General features: G+C 40.9%; 1 pseudogene; it reads left to right on the forward strand.

Annotated features, from left to right (window-relative positions):
- Positions 1 to 14,558: 14,558 nt before the first annotated feature.
- On the forward strand, positions 14,559 to 16,102 carry LOC139443543 (neuronal acetylcholine receptor subunit alpha-7-like; annotated as a pseudogene).
- The last annotated feature ends 467 nt before the right edge of the window (positions 16,103 to 16,569 follow it).

The raw sequence follows: 16,569 nt of genomic DNA on the forward strand, positions 1-16,569 counted from the left end.
AATAGTTTGGAAGATGTTTCACTGCCCAAACAAACATAACTGATCTGCGTTTATCTTTAAAAAATATTCACACTAGATTCCGACCTTACCTGAAGTTAAGATCTTGAAAAAGACATTTGTGGTCTGTTCCATGTGACTAGTTTACACCGATAGTGGGGAATCGTGACAATGAGTACCTCACACGGTCACATCATAGAAAATTAACATGTGCATAGACTCTGAAATATGTTCTAATTTTCGGAATGAGGTATAGCCTGACACTAGTTTCCCAAGGTAATGATACATTTGATATGTTATCTAACTTTAGAATTAGCTGAGGTAGAGCCTTGAAACATATCTATAATTTTATCGAATTAAACGGGGGAACAAATCGTTCCATAAAATTCTTTTAAATTTTTATAGATTTTAGACTGTTGTAAAGAAAGACAATGCCTGCAGCAAAAAATACACTGTTGCAAGGTGTTTTTCTTTTTAAAAAAAAACAGGCTACAAAATCAGATTTAAAAAATTTAAAACTTAAAAAATATTTGTGGCTGTCGCTGAAAAACAATATGGTGTTGCGGTCAGCAGATGGTTTACTAGCATCTCTCCTTTAACTGATTGTAATTACCGTAAAGCTACACCAATTGGACAATTTCGGAGCATAGAAGATACACGGTATTATCATTGCCGACCTGTCCTTGTTTTAGCCCTTTAATGCCGAGCGCCAGACAGGGTAACAACAAGTACCATCTTTTAACGTCTTTTGGTATGACGCGGTCGGGAATCGAACCCCGGACCTTCCGCTCTCGGGGCGGACGCTCTACCACTAGACCAGGGAGGCGGTCCATACCAAAAGACGTTAAAAGATGGTACTTGTTGTTACCCTGTCTGGCGCTGGACATTATGGGGCTAAAACAAGGAGTGGTAGGCTCGGAGTCAGTATACTGTATCTGAGTCGGGTATTTATGACAAACTGCGGCATGGTATCTCAGTGAGCTAGCACTATAAATTGGCATCAGTCCGGACTAGTACAAGTAGCCACACAAACACACACACGTACATGCACGTCGCTATATAAGTGCGATAATCTTGGACGCGACGTTAAACCCCATTTCACCTCACCTCATGTGATGTGTGGCCCAAATAGGCCTACTCCTGTAGCTTTTCCCCTTCCACAACCACCACCTCGAACTTCAATTCAAAGAATATTCAAGTAGACGCGGCTATAAATATTGTGATGAAGCTTCGACATATGTAAATGTTTTATTTATCAGCGATGCTCAAAACCTTTCTAATATGATTGCAATACAATACGAGCAGCAGGAGGGACCTGACATTGTTTTGCACTCAGCAATATTCCAGTTTTATGATGGCGGTCTGTAAATAATCGAGTCTGGGTCAGACAATCGAGTGATTGACATCATGAGCATACGATGACATGCATCAACCAAATCAGCAAGCCGCCTTTTACAACAAGCATAGTCGCCTTTTACGGCAAGCATGGGTTGCTGAAGACCTATTCTTCCCGCGGATGTTCACGGGTCGGACCTGACACTTTAGCTGTCTTAAGGGCATCTGGGATGTGCAAGTTTTGTTAATTCCGCTTTGAAGTATATTTCAGTTACATCGCGCAAACCAGCTGTGATGGGAAGGCTCGAAGAGACGCGGGTCATAGACATATGCCGGACCGCAATTAGACAATATGTGACGCTCAGCAGATACTGACAGGACAAAGGGAGCGAACTCCCCAAAAGGGATTTCGGCGCCTTGTTCACTCTAGAGGTGTGTATACGATTATATTTAATCTAAAGAAAATACATGATGATAGCAGGACTACAGAAAATAGGCTTTCTACAGAGATATTGAAAAGGGTGAAGTATCTCCCGACTGAGACACACCACTGGGACACATCTATCAGCAATTTGACATGAAGACCTATTTTTTTCGGACTTTACTTGGTGTTGTGGTAGGTTCAGTGAGCTAGTTAGTGAATCGGTGAACAGGTTCGCAGTTACACCACGACATGCCAACTTCATGTGGCAGAAAAGCCCTAAAAAGCACAGACCTTACAACTTTAGAGTACGTGTGTGAGTGAGTTTGTTTTAACGCCGGTTTGAACAGGATTCCAGTTATATAGCAGCGTGTCACGAGATTTCGAGTTAGAATATGATCCCCCAAATCCTATCATTGTCGTATGAAGCGACTTACAGAAACGGGTGGTCAGGTTCGGTGACGAATTGGTCCCGTCTAGAAACTTCTCTAAGCCTGTATTTTCATTTGCACAGCAAGGGCAGATAACTCTAATTCTAGTAAATAGATAACTTGCTGTTCAAATCTGGCCACGACAGCTCTTGGTGGAGCTGCTGGTGGAAATGTCACTGACAACCGCCACAAACACCCACAGCATTCTCCACCGCCACCAATATTACCGACACAGAACAATGGGTTCTCAGAGAAATGCGGCTATCAAACTGAGAATCAGGGGCTATAACAAGTTCATACTGCCAGACAAACTTCAAATCACGATCTGACAATTGAGAAATCGTGCGGTTGATCACAACGGCAGATTAAAAGGTTGGTGGGCCAGTCGGTTGTGTGCTTGTTTGCTGAGAGCATTCGCCACCAGTCGCCTCTTTCCGTAACCTGCAAGAAGACTCGTCCCCCATCGATGAATGTTATGTGCGAAAATACGACAAACCAACCAGAATGCGCGTATGATTTCAAGTTCTTCGTCACAGAATCCCTCAGAAATATTTTTTGATTTTACATATGTCTTGCATCTTAAAATATACCAAAGACTGCATCTAAAAATATACCAAAGACAAAGTTAAATGTGTTCAATCATACTGTATAATTCCACATGTCCATATGTGCTTTAAATTGCATATGAAATATATATAATATATTTTGAAATATATGTGAATTATTACGCAACGTGTTGACAATTGTTTTGGGTATGCCCGTTTGCGCTAAGACGGAACCCGGTCGCAAAAATGGCCATGAGTCGCGATTCAGCTTGTCCCGGAATAACACGAGCTGGTGACGAATGTGCTTAGAGCTCAGTTTCCTCATATGCACTTGCTCCACGTGAATCACGTCACATTCTACTGCAGTCCCCTACTCAATGGAAATGGATTCTTCCGCTGCACTGTGTTCACGTCCAGTTTTCAAATACATGTATTTGCTCAATGGTGATCATGTACAGAATGTATATATTATTTCCGTATCGGTACATCTTCAAATGTGTGTTTCGGGTAAAAAAAGAACTCGTTTCAACGAGCATTTCAGAAATTATAGAATCATATGGATATCCCCGTGAAATCGTGATAAATTGTTAATATAAACTCGTCAGCAGGAATACTAACTCAGTCTGGTGTGCCCCCTCATGATATTGCTAAAATAGTTCTTAAAGGGGCGTAAACCCACTCTCACACACTCACTAACTCACTTATGTTACCTGTTGAACACCTTGACTGAGCTCTCGTGAGCGCTAAGCCTGGTGCGCGTAGCAACAGTGGCACCAGTTTATCAGATTCACCCGGACTATTAGTGGCAGGAGTTGTCTTCTCCATATTTACTGCATACCTAATGAAGATACGTAAAATCTGGCCAAATCTACCCCTTCCGTCAAAACAGAATCAATGGTTGTGGAATAGTCGTCCTGTCAGTTCTTGGGCTATATTTAATCAAGAGCTACAGTTAGATTTTGTCTCATTTCTACTTGCTATTCTTCTTCTATGGGAATTCAGAGGTACTCTAGATCTGCGTTCATATATGTTCATAATAGATCCCAATTGCGTGTATCGATTTTCATGATATTAATCACTGGATTGTCTGGTCCAGACTCGATTATTTACAGACCGCCGTTATATAGCTGGAATATTGCTGAGTGTGGCGTTAATCAACCAACCAATCATAATAGATTATGCTTCCTCAATACATGTCCACATCAAACGATTCTGTGGTGTCAACAATACAACACAAATGCAACGTTCAATTTACTAGTGACCCGTGAAGATCCGGGTTAGAGTAGGTTTCCAGCAACCCATGCTTGTCGTAAGAGGCGACTAACGGGATCGGGTGGTCAGACTCGCTGACTTGGTTGATGCACGTCATCGTATCCCAATTGCATGGATCAACGCTCATGTTATCAATTACTGTATTGTCTGGCCCAAACTCGATTATGTACAGACCGCCGTCATATAGTTGGAATATTGCTGAGTGCAACGTTAAACAAACAAATTATTTTACAAGCCCCCAACAGTGACGAGAATGTTAGTTCTAATGGTATATGATATTTATTTCAGAGGGAGGTAGTTGCTGGGGAAGCTTAGGCGGAGACGTGGCCAAAGACGACATCTTCAATGGTTTTTTTTTAAATGTTATGAATAACATTTTCATAAAAACTCAAAAGAATCCCGTGGAGGTTCGTGGTCGGAATGGAATACCCAGTACCCCATGCTTGTCTTTAAGAGCTGAGTTATATGAACTTTGTGACTTGGTAGACTGCGAAGCCTACATCGATGGTGTGTGGACCGTTCATAGCGCAAACAGTCACTGGCTTGTCTGGTCCATATTTTCACTGCGTTGTTTATTTATCATCGTTTGTCACATGCATTCTTTGGCTTGATAATTAAGGTTTGGGAGTGTTGGTGTATGACTGATAATTTAGGAACATTTCTTTTATTATATTTTTTAACTTTTTGAATGACCCCCTAACGATGTAAGGATTCGAACTCTCACGTTATGGGTTTCAAGCGAAGGTTCAGCCTAGTGTGCTACCATACAAGAAACATATAAAAAGATATGGGTTCCTTTACTTGTGAATAGGATCGTAGTGGCTGTCATTCATTCTTCAATCTCTTCGATATTATGTGTATGTTTGTTATTTGTGGCAATAATTTGGTTACGCCCGATAAACTAAGAGGTTTGAAGGTTTGCCGATGCGACATTAAATTTTAACTCACTGACACACATTCACGAAGACGACTTTACCATGAGAAACACTATTTGCGTTAAACAAGAGTTGTCTCCCTTCCATCAAATTCTAAACCTATAGCAGGAATAGGGGTTCCCAGAACAATGTTGCGGTCTGATATCTCTTAAATTCCTTTCTTTGAAAGTATCATAATTATATTTGCTAGCCATGCGACAGAAAATGATCAACAACTACTGAGGCATACGTTTCCCCCTTGCCCTACATAACGATGTTGTACCAGAATGTTAGGACGGGGCATAAAAAGAGAGTTATCTCCCTTTCATCGCAGACAAATGACGACCGACCCGGGACCCTCTGTCGACAATCACGCCACACTATTTATGCAAATCAAGTTTTTGTCATCCGTATGAATCACCTCTATTTCAAAGTCTGAAGAATTGAATTTTTAATCTCTGTTAAAGGCCCCCTCGAAAATTTATTTTAACGCTGTAAATTGTTTTAATTTATTCACTATAAATTATCATATTACATGACTGTCGAGAACTTGCGAGAGCACTGAGCGTGAATGATGCACATTTTTTTCAAAAATAAATTTTCATCTAAAATTTAAATTTGGCAGAAAATAATTACTAAAAAAAGAATTAATATCATGATAATGACAGTTTCGGTGCAAATACGAGTGCAAACTTTAGTCATTTATGATACAGGATCGAAAAAAATGAGACACCTTCTGTCAATGTCTAGTTAGAAAACACAAGCAGAATATTTCCGAATGTTAAGTTATGATATTGCAAATAAAACGTTGAGTATTAGTAAAAAAAACCTTAAAGATAGTCAACATTTTTTTAATTGGGTGAAATCTGGAGTTTGCTAAAGTGTTGGCTTAACGAAACGAATTCTATAAAACTGAAATTTTCCGATCTAATCTCGTTCCTGTAACATTGCGTATATATCGGGTTAATAAATCTGGAAGAGTTATATTAATACCGAAAACGTTTTTAACCGATCCGACATATAATTGACAACAGATTCAACATTTACCGCACATTCGATTGAGTACAGCTTGCCCGTACAAGATATATAGACTATTCCTACGCGCGTTCTCGCGTAAATTGCACGCGCTTTTATACGTACTGACCCGCTGCGCTTTTAGGGGAATTTCAAAAGCTTTTTTTCACGTGAACAGTGGCAGCTGTATGAATGTCGACTAATACCGTGCTGCGAATTTAACTCCATTTCATCTGTTAAACAATCTACTGTAATTCTAAGCCTGATACTTAACGTAGCCCCGAACAGCTGTTTCAAGATTACCGCATTTCGATGTTAGGCACAACGCGATGAAAAATTGCTGTTTCTTTCAGCTGCTTGAGATCATGTTTGTTCAACCGAAGAAATTGGAAATCGGGAATTGTTGAACAGAGGTGAAATAACAAAAGATGTCCAAATATCAACGCGTGCGAGGCTATATATAGTTTATTCTGGAGGTCCATCGCTCTCTATTGAAATGTACCCTGATGAGGTGCCCTGTTCTGGTGCATTATGGAGGCAGGTGCGCGGTATTAATGGGGGAGCGGAGGCAGATGACCACATATGCTTTGTGTACCTTTGACCCCATCAGGACGCGCAGAGGGGGTATGCTATGAACAAAACTTGGCTTGATACGCACCGAGATAGGATGCAGCCGGCACAGGGTGTACAATTAACAATGAATATATTTCACCGATTTATCATATGCTGGATGGCTATAAAATAACGGTCATTTGTCTCTTTTATGTTTTAACATATGTCGCTTTGTGGTGGGGTGTGTGTGTGGAGTTTTTGTTTTGTTTTTTGGGGGGTTGGGGTGAAGAGGGGGTGGGGTGGGGGAGGGGGGTTGGGGAGTTGAGGATGAGGTGGCGTCGGGGGTTTGGTGTTATTCCGACTGTGTGTACAAAATGCCTTGTAATGTTATCCAAAATGAAAAGTTTGCACAGTGAACCCATACCATACGAAAAGCATACTAACACATACGATAGTGTGTTTAGTGGTAACACTGTAGTTAATGTATTGTGGTTTTGCAAAAGAATATATATATATATAGTTCAGTGCCTTGTTTGAATTTAAGGTATGTTATATATTGCGAGATTTCCCCAGGTGAACGATAAGAGAAATTAGAAAAGGGGTAATAATATGTCATAAATCTTCTTATTGGCTATTTGAGCATTATGATGGTAACATATCGGATGATGATGGTTGTTGATGATATGTGTTTATTAATAATGCGCCAAATCCACACCCTGAAGCAAGCTCAAAGCACTGCATTGTGTGACCCCAGTCAATGGATCGGTGTGCGCGCAATTTTCAGTTTCAACTCTCTAGGAAGTGTACAAACTAAACTACCCGTGAGGCGCTAGAAGGCTAACAGTCACATTACCATCTCATCCTACCGGGTACCCATTCACTGCTGGGTGAACAGAGGCGCATTTCAAACAGTCACTTGCCTATAGCTAAGGAGAAGCACTAGAACGCTCAGGAGTCAAGCTGCCTACGCGGCCACCCATTCAGCTACGTTCCCGCGACCAACGTTGCTTAGCTGCACCTGATTTATGATATTTGTGCTGTACACAGGACCACGTAACAGCATTGTTTTTGTACATGATCGTCGTCGTCGTCGTCATTATCATTTTCATCGTCGTCGATGCTATCATAATCATCACCAGTACCATCATCACCATAATTATCTATGTAATGATCATTGCCGTAATCATTACTATAAGTATCACCATCATTATCATCATCAATATTATCAGATCCGTGTTAGAATTGGTCTTCAGCAACTCATGCTAGTCGTAAGAGGTGAGTACCGAGATGGGTTGTCAGGCTCGATGACTTGATTCATGCATTTCATCGTATCCTAATTGCGTAGATCGAAGCACATGGTGTCAATCACTGGATTGTCAGGTCCAGACGCGACTATTTACAGACTGCCACCATACAGCTGGAATATTGAAGAGTGCGGCGTAAAACAACAAACAAACATCATTGTTATCAATTTAAGAAAAGAATGAACACCCATTTCAGAGTTGAAATACATCTTTAATGAGTACCAAATATTTAAAAATATTATATAATTTTAAGAAACATACTTTATCTAGAACTTCAGACACGTGTGTCACCACATACGACGAACGTGTAAATAGATTTATGAATTCAGGATCGTGTACCAACATTATAAAAAATGGAACAAATTGTCTTTTAATACACTTCGGTCGTGCGTAAGCCTCGTGAAGCAGACGAACAGCAGATAAGGCCCCGTATCACTCCTCGTCACCTAGGAACTATTTGTTCAGGTGGAGGCGCACGTGTTGGTGTAATTAAGTGTCTAGCAACATCACTTTAGTATCCTACGTGGATTGCAGGTAGTCCGTTAGCCACTATCTCTGCGCGGTGTTGTAACAGAAATGAGTTTTCTTATCGTGTGTAAAGAATGTTTTTAATATAGCCATTTCAGTTCTTCAATGGGAGCTTTGTTCAGCGACCTGGTTTCCACCTTCTGCCTTGGTCTAGACATTGCCATTCATACCTTTGATAAAATTTGAATATTGTCACTACCACAAGTATGTTTGGGAATGATGATTTTTGTATTACCCAACCGGGAAGCATGAACCACACACGTGCTTCAACATTCGTTACCAATTCGTGTTTTTCCGCGACAAGCCGAATAGCGACTCGTGCCCCTCGCAAAGCCATTTTTGCGACCAGGTTCCGTCTTAGCGCAAACGGGCATACCTAAAACAACTGTCAATAACGTTACGTACTGGTTAACATTTATGTCCCCATATATTATATATATTTCAGATGCAATTTAAAGCACATCAGGACATGCGGAATTATTTCTGAGGGGTTCTGTGACGAAGAACTTGAAATCATACGCGCATTCTGATTGGTTTGTCGTATTTTCGCACATAACATCCATCGATAGGGGGACGAGAACTCTCGCAGGTTACGGAAAGGGTCGAGTGGTGACGAATGGTGCTTCAAGCATGGGTAGTACAAAAATTCCCGATACCGGAAGACAAGAATTCCATGAAGCACGCACGGATTGAATAATCACTCTTCATGTCACACGTATTGTTAGGTGCAGCGAGAAAATAAAGTGTCAACAATGACGTCATTGCTGTGGGGGTATCTATTAATTTGACGTCACTGGAATCTGTATCACACCAAAAAAGATGTAGGGCGCTTAATAAAAGTATGAATTTTGATTAACGGGTTTTTTTTTTTGACAACGGCGAATTTTGATATTGCCGATGCACCGTTAAATAGTAACTCCCTCACTCTAGGCCGCAATTGTGTGTCATATTTTTGGCAGAAGGAGAAAATTACTGCTTATTGTGTGGAAACACTGTCACGTGCATGGATGCAATTTGGTGAAGTTTATTAGAGGTAGTCATCTAGCAGTCGTTCCAAACGCTGCTTCCACCAAATAACGAGGTTTTTATGCTTAAACTATTTGAAGCGTCAAGGATGTTCCCCATTTGTCTTGTATTGTGAGATAGGTTCATGTATGATGGTGTAGTGATAGGAGATGTGGCGAATTTAGCTCACGTGCTACTTTAGATCGTCCAGCCGTAGTGCATCGCTCGATAACTTCCTTTAAGAGAGAGGGGTCTGAAGACACAATATATACATAAATATACATAATTACACATAATTTGCGCTAGCCTGAAGTTCATCATAACACAATGAATACACATCGACAACGTTATTAATAACATTTTAAAATATTATGAAAAAGCGTTTACGCATGATCATTATGGCAATAAATAAATTAAATTTATAACAAAAATACCACGACAGCTTAAACTTTCAGCATGATCTATTACAAATGTCACTTTTCTCGAGATATGTTTTCGATCAAGATGGTATTTTTGCTCAACTTTTCGTCTAGCCAAGGAATAAATTTAATAATCAAAATAAAAAGTGAGTTGGGCCAAAACAATAATTTTTCAATTCCATTTCCAAATGATGCCATTTTTTCTACACTATGACCTCACCTACTCAGCGGACGCTGCGTAACGGATTTACATTGTTGATTAATCAAGGCATATAATCAATTCTAAGTAATTGCACAGATAATAAATCGGACCGACAAAGATGGAAATAAGAGGTTACACTACCGTGCACACTAGGAAAGAAAAGATAGCTACAATGATTAGAGCTTTTAGCGAACTTCTGTGTTTACAACATATAATCGTAGTTTTCTGTAGTGATGTGTGTAGAAGCGATTCTTTTACACAGACTACTGGACAGCGACAATGCATCGACGAGGTGGAACATTGCTTCTCTGTACAATACGACCCCTCCCACCCCAGTCATGTGTGGGGACGCTATTTCATTATCCCAGGCAGGTGCTTGTCCGTGGGAGGGGACAGAGATGCATTGGTTCGGAAGCCTTCATTGTATATATTCCGATGATCAAACACAAGGTGAGGACAATGCAATGTTAAAACTTTCAACTAAATTGTGCACTTGTTAATGGCTGTTGTCTTGCAGAAGGAACAATAAAAGACACAGAGAAACGGGCGAGAAGCTTTGGGGGCGGTCTCATACTGTAATTACTAATAATTACGGGTACACGTACCTAAAAGCATAGAAAATCACAGAATAAAAAAACATAAAAAATTGGTACGCGGGATTTTGTTTCAGCGGATGTGATTGTGTTGTATATCGATTGACATGTGAACTTCAGACCTGACTCTTGACCTTCAGACACACGCTCCCCTATACCCCTGAAATTACCTTCTACAAGTTTTCCCCAGCACATATTTCTCCGACAGGTGCTTAAATGAACGTAATGTTATCAATTACTAGTTGTAATACACTTCATAACCCTTAGGGTCAATGCTGGTTGCCCTTGCTGGTCGTTAGTCCCAGTGGCGACGCTTGTCGTGAGAGGCGACCAAATAGATCGGGTGGTCACACACTGTGACTTTTTTTATTGTGTGTCATTGTATCCCGGTGGCGTGGATTGTGGCTTACAATATCAGTCACTATATTGTCTGGTCCAGACTCGATTATTTACGGGCCGTCGTCATATTGCTGGATTATTGCACAATGCGGCGTTAAATAACAAACAAACAAACAAACAAACGTTTGAGACAACTAAATTGGGGACCAGGTGGTCAGGATTTGTGACTTTGTTGGTTAGGTGTAACCATGCCCGGGCAACACTGATCCGACTATCAACCGCTGTCGGTTATCTAAAGGAAGCCATCAAACGATGCCTGAAGACTTGAAGACCGAAAGTCATACTTGACCTTAGACGTAACAATGGAATTGCCATTCTTCACAGGACAACAGTGTTATGACTACCAGTAATAACGTACGATATCACACGATACTGTCAGCCTCCTTTGGGATTAAGCAGCACTTGAAATGAGCTATCGATGTCGACCTTTAACGGCCGCAGTGATATTGATGACTATTGCATTAAGCAAGAGATTGTGAGTGAGTTAGGATTTACGCAGCTTCGAGCAATTTTGACAGTTTGGTAAGGAAAAGTGATGTTAATGGCAGGCTGTGTGGAAATTCGTACCCTGATCAAAGACTAGCAGGGTGGGGTTCGCACTGTTATCGAACGTGGGTGTTGCATTCCTATTGTCACTATAATATTGTTTAAACACTTAAATACAACCTCGAAATACTTTAAGGTTATACAAAATTCACCCACTCATACAATGATAGATATAAGGTTTGAGTGAGTATTTTATATTTTTTACGCCGCTTTTAGCACCAGAAACGGGGAATCGGCGTGACGAGCAAACGCTTCAACCGCTAGGCTACCCCACCGCCCCATAGACATAAGGAACGTGCGACGATGCGGCGAGTTTTTATATCCTTTGAAGGCAGGACTTTTTCAAGGAAAAATTGTAGCAGCGAAATATCGCCACGTGAGTTTCATAATTAACCATGGGATTCCGACGAAGAAATAATCAATAATTTGGCTTTAGTATGGTAACTGCGAACATCTGGTACGACAGCTCAATCTACAATCTACACTCACTAACCAATGTAATATCTGCTGGCATTATAAAAGACTCGACTCATTAAATGTATAATTATTTGAATATAAAACCTTTTTCAGTGTATTGTCATAACAGGGTCACGTATGACTAATTCCATGGCATTCCGTTTATGAAATGTTCATAATCAGATATAACATAATGGCTTCAAAATGACCCCATAAACAGGCTGACTTTATGACAACGTGAATGTGCTCAGCTGGTCCCCGTGCAATCAAATGATACGTATCTCACAAAGGATGTATCGCCCGAGGACAAGCCGTGCAATATTAGAGGCAATCAGATAGGACAGGGCGCAACTGTTTTACCTGCGCAATGTTGAAATACCAACGTAGAACGCCTCGAGAAATGTACAGATATGTTGGCGATACTGATTTGCTGCCATCGTATTTATGCAGCTGACGCACTATTGAAATAACTAACATGAACGTATAACTAAATCGGGGTTCTTTTGGTCGTTAGAGTACATAGAACTAGTACATGTGTTATGCGCGTCAAGTGAGTAAATGCAGTTTTAGGCCCTTTTTAGGAATATTCCGGTAATACCCAGAGGAAGATGTGAGTTATTGGTATTTTTTCACGTCTTAGCAGCATTCCAGGAATATCACAACGGGGACACCATAAATTGGCTTCACAAATTTTAAACATGATGGGAATCGAACTCGGGTCATCAGCGTGACGAGCTAACGCTTTAACCACCAGGCTATACCAACGTTCCAGGGTTTGGTGTGCTTCAACCATTGTACCTTGTGGGAATCGAAATGAGGTCTTCGATGTGACGAAAGAACGATTCATCCGTTAGACTACATGGAAAAGTTACAATACATACCATGAGATAATCGATTTCGATTTTCAAAATAAGTATTGATACAATCCCCGAAGCCCATTTCTGGTGTCCCGCCATGATTGTGCTGGAATATGCCTAACGGTGTAAAACCATATTCACTCTCTCAGTAACATCAGTGTGTCACTTTGTGTACTTAAACAAAATTAATGTGCTTCGTCAGAACGCTATAACGGGATAAGATTTAAACAAATGACTATTTCATTTGGAAATTCAAAAGATACTTTACTTAGCGGACACTTAACAAAGCCTTCGTGTTATTTGTTTCCGAAGTAAAACGCTTTGAAACCAGAGAGTCAATCCAAACGTTGAACCAACATACTACTCCAAAATACAGACCCAACAGCGCAAGAGTCTGGTAACATTTCCCCAACCACTCGCAGAGACGCAGGGATATATCATAGCGACACTCACTCCCTCAGCATAATAAATCACTCATGTTTAACGTTAATCTCGTCCAACGTTCCCGCCATGCTGTTTAAGCCTTTCAGGCCAAACGCGGCTTTGCCAATATTTAAGTCAAATCTATTGATTCGCATGTCAATGGGCAATTACATTATACACAAGATATCTAACAAGTGCGGAGGAATATATCATTGTTGACAGATAACAGTTGAAGACATAATGTAGATCCATCCGCGGTCAGTAATGAGTCCCAACCAGACAACGGGCGCCATCTTGCATGTTAAAAACAGTTTTTCAGGTTTTGGATCTCATTTTCGTATCGATATTTTATTACCTGAACGATTGGGAGTAAACCCGATGCGGTCTCAGGATCATTTGCTCGCATCCTTTAGTAAAATCGATATTCTTGGAATAATTGTAGAGATGAATTAGGGATAATTATGTGTTTAACTACTTCACCTACTAAAACAGAGGGAAAGTGCTGAACAGCATTAATCAATGTATGTATTTGGGGATGTAGACACATGACTAAAGATAAGGCATTGATGGTATTGATTCTGTCGGGGAATCATTGGAACACGAACAATTTGTTTCGAGATAGTTTTTACTTTAGAACAGGTTTCATGTGTACTGTTCACCAAGTGTGAAATAGAATAATATCCTTTAAAAAAACCCACAAAAACCCATGTGAAACAGTACAATAATTGTTGTGCAGTGGCACATTATCGCGGCAGCAGCTGACGCCACATTAATCATTCCTTTCCATTTGCAGTGGCAATATGTTTGCTCAGGCACGGTGTTATACTCGCTCAAACCACTGTAGATTATGTTTTTTGAATGATTAGATATATATTTTGATATCAATTTTCTTGGTCCACTTAATATCACAGTCGTAGTTTTCTATTAATTTTTATTTTTTTATGAAACTTTTCAAAAGTATAGGAACGCATCCTTGGTCTCGTGTAAGAACGTCTGTCTACCTGCGGAAGGTCGGTGGTTCGATTCCCGGCCGTATCACACCAAATGACGTTAGAAGGTGGTACTTGTTCTTACCCTGCCTGACCCTCGGTATTAAAGGCATAAACAGGGATTGGTCAGCTCGGAGTCAATATATCGTGTCTGAGTGGGGTATTCAGAGACACACAGACAAAGACACAGACAAAGACACACACACACACACACACTCTCTCTCTCTCACACACACACACACACACACACACACACACACACACACACACACACACACACACACACACACACACACCGTGTCAGTGTAGTCTTCAATAAGCTCAGAAACGTGCACCTATGTAGCCAGTAAAGACCAATGAGACTTCCCTACTGCCTCTCACAAAGTTGTAAGTCCTCGGCTATTTCGATTCCAGAGATGACTGATATGGATCGTCATTACCAGTGTTCTTGGTTTGTCGGACAAGTCCCGTGCTTCTGGATTCCACAGACCTAAAACACCTTTGGCTTTGTCCTTCCATATTTCCACGACAAAGCATGTAATGTATGGACAACGGCACCATATAAAGTGTCATCTAACTCAAGTTAGCTCTTCCCCATTGCAGTAAACATAGATGAACAATGAATGAATGGATAACAAACACAATGCTCAGTTTCAGTCAAGGGACTAAAATATTGACTGGAATATAATATGACTTCCATAACATATGGTTACACAACATGTACACATCACTTCAGAGGGCACAATGCCAGAAAACTGAGTTAGCACCGAGGCCAAGAAAAGCAGTCGAACGGGACATTTCTACTTTGAGCACTGGGCCGATTCGCGAAGTTCGGTGTATCTATAAGAATAGGTGTGCCTTGTGGACTGCGACTTCACAACGACATCGTCAGCTGCAACAACCCCATGACCCGCCCTGTGGGGAACAGCAGTGACATCATAACTGTCTGGATGGAGTTTCATGTGACTAGTTTATGTCTGAATTTGTTGCTGTTACTCAGACAGTGATACCTGACGGCTTTCTTGCCGTGTCCTAGAAAGGTGAGTTCCAAACCAGGAACGTCAGTGAGTATGGAGGAGTCAGTAAAATACGTCATGACTATGGGATGGTATGGCGACCGCAATTCATTATCAACAACGTGGTGGATAGGGTTAAACCTCTTCGATTGAACTTTGGCATAATGAATGTTCAGGCAAACGGTTTTGTGACTTGGAAACCATCAGACACTGTCAAGACATTCTGCCAAATGGATGTTACCAACTTTCCATGAGATGAACACGAAAGTTTGTACGAAGTATTTGTTTTGGGGGACCTTCCCCGAATGAAGTTAACCTGAAACGAGTGAGTACTCAAAATGACTACACTTTGTTGACACGGTCAATGGGGTATCCTTAACTCATCCTCTGCAAGCTTTGTCTTTGATACCATCGGCAAATCAATTTTGGTTTGTATACTTAAAAATGACACTGAAGAGATAACCGTCTCTGAAGATACTGACTACTCTCTGCCTGTCTTGTTGTTAGGATTAGTCAATGTGGTGGAGTTCCTCATTCCACTGGAGTCTGGGGAAAGGCAGCCATTTGCCATCACGGCGTTGCTGTCATTCAGCGTGTCCTTGTCCTTCATCCCAGCACTGCTGTCACAGAATGGTGACAATATACCTGTATTCTCTATTTTTCTTGTTGGCCGGTTTGTAATGAGCTCTCTCTGCGTGTTTCTAACCATCGGGATCGTGCAAATATTCTGTCGAGACGCCGCCATCAGGCTCGGTCCCTCCTCGACGGGGCGTATGACAAGGGCCTGGGTGAGAAGCTTCTTCGGCACTCCTGCGGTGGGAGTCAAGGATATCCTGACCCGGGAAAGTAGGGAAGCTTCCGATGACCCATCACCCTGCTGGTAGCGAGTCGGTAAAATGGCTAATATGCTGTTTTTTCTGTTTGTTCTTTACTCTATGTCACAGCAACAACCGGTAATTTCTTGATAATAGTATAACATGTGCTTCCTGAATTGATCTGCAACAAATATTGTTGTTAGTATCTGGGCAATACATAAAAACCGTATATTTACTGCCCCAGGGCCGTCGACAGGTGCGCAACTAGGCAGGCAATTTTAAGTGTAAGCAAAACCAATGTTACGAGGGCACGAACAATTAGATGTTCTTAAACGCTGTTTCCTGCGTTTACGGACCGTTTTTTAAATAAAAATGTGAGTGGTTTGCTGACCTCACAATACTACCACTATAATCAATAAGTGCGTAAAAATTCCGATTTCCAAGTTAGATAATAAATATTATGTTCAACATCATATTTACTGCATAGGTGGTAAATTGAGTTTTTTTAAGGTTGATGTACAGTATGTTTGCTATCC

The sequence above is a fragment of the Haliotis cracherodii genome, unplaced genomic scaffold (genome assembly GCF_022045235.1).
Source record: "Haliotis cracherodii isolate W230 unplaced genomic scaffold, xgHalCrac1.p SCAF_5, whole genome shotgun sequence".
In the NCBI taxonomy this organism is placed as follows: Eukaryota; Metazoa; Mollusca; class Gastropoda; order Lepetellida; family Haliotidae; genus Haliotis; species Haliotis cracherodii.